The sequence below is a fragment of the Micropterus dolomieu genome, linkage group LG22 (genome assembly GCF_021292245.1).
Source record: "Micropterus dolomieu isolate WLL.071019.BEF.003 ecotype Adirondacks linkage group LG22, ASM2129224v1, whole genome shotgun sequence".
Taxonomy (NCBI): domain Eukaryota; kingdom Metazoa; phylum Chordata; class Actinopteri; order Centrarchiformes; family Centrarchidae; genus Micropterus; species Micropterus dolomieu.
The window spans coordinates 36,068,013-36,069,804 of NC_060171.1; positions in this window are offsets into that span (position 1 = coordinate 36,068,013).

Sequence of the window (1,792 nt, forward strand, 5' to 3'; positions counted from 1 at the left end):
ACAACTCACCTTTCTCAAGTTGTACAGTAATGTCACATGTGTATGAAGGTGGATCAAACAAGCTAATCTTAAATGTCAAAGTAGAGAGGAGCCTAGTAGGCCTATTTATTTTCATTCATTACACAATATGAATAAGCTATGCAGACAGTTGTAAAGAAAGAACATCTTTTTCTTCTGTTCTCTACTTGTTATAGTTACACAGTATTAGGGGTGTGGGCTGTATTAAAAGTATCAACTGTTCTCCCATGCTCTAACACACAGTAACGATGAAATGTGTGCTGTTCTCACATTCTTCCTCTGTATGTACACATAAACAACAAGGCAGGGAAATATAAAAGGAATTTATTTTATTGTTTGGGTACATTATTGTTCAGTGTACATGCTCACATCTGAAACAAACTTTACGTGCTTGATAACTGTCCCACCCCGCAGACATCTACACACCAATACCGATTTATATTCATAGCGGCAAGTGCTATGTAGCTCCACATAGGGGACACAGGAAGTGACATATAACACCTTCATGCGGCGTCGGAACCGCGTAGGAAATTCACAGCCGCACCGGCAGAGCTCCAGAATATGCAACTCGGCCGGCTCACACGCGGACGCGCTACAAGTGCGAGGGCCCGCCCAACGCTGCTTGCAGCTTTAATTATAATCACAATTGTTATTAGTATAATATTATTTACAAAATGTACAAACGTGTTTACTCAGTCAGTCTATCCAATATTTGAGTGTTTTCTGTCATTTGCCGGTTAACATTCATCCATTCACACATAATACATAATTCATACACTGATGGAAGAGGCTGACACATCCGTGCAAGGTACCATCCTGCTCATCAGGAAATTTTGTTAGAAAGGTTTATCATTACTAAATCTGGCTTTCATTATAGCCAGTTACTATCCTCAGTGCATGTTTCTGGTAGAAAAGTAAAGATGCACATACAGAGGGAGAGTACTCACGAAAAGGCAAAACCTATAAGGCAAGTAATGTGGCCTAAAATGAGGAGAAATAGTGATAGAAAAGTGAAGAATCAAGACAGATGGGAAAGAGTTCTAGATAGAGTGATGGACATGGAGGAGGGGGATAATTGTGTGTCTGACAGAGACTGAGAGAGAGAGAGAATGAAGAGGTAGAGTTGCTAATAGTGTCTGTGATGTTCGTATTGATCAGTCACACAGACAGAAAGGTGGGATGTGACACCCTGACCTGACACCGTGGCTAATCGAAAACTAATTCCCGTCTCCATCATCATCATTGTCGACATCATCATCCTATCGTTTACAGCTGTGATCTTCCATCGTCACGGAGGATTTCATTTTAAGGGGAAATTTTAAGAAAATGAAATTATAATTCTAAGTACAGTTTTTTGAAATGTTACTATCAGGACCAACTTTTAACACTACAAAGATTTGTGAACAAGAATCATCATCTACTTGTATGAAAAATAAATTGCATAGCTAAAAGCACATTTTGTTGGGATTAAAATAGTTTAAAGGTGCACCAAATTGTATAGGTGCAATAATCACCATCAACTTTGATTATCAGAAGGATCAAAGATAATAATAATGACTTTACTTAATATTAAAGTTCCTCGAGGCACCACCCTTAAAGAATGGCAAATAATAGCCCATTAATTGATTGATTCTTAGTCTCATAAAATACACTAAACTATTAATCTGATCTAATTAATAAAATTAATAGCTAAAACCAAATTATCCTTTCAAGAGCTATAGACCATCATTTACACTTGCATGCAGGATCTACCTATTGTTATATTGTTTTACAT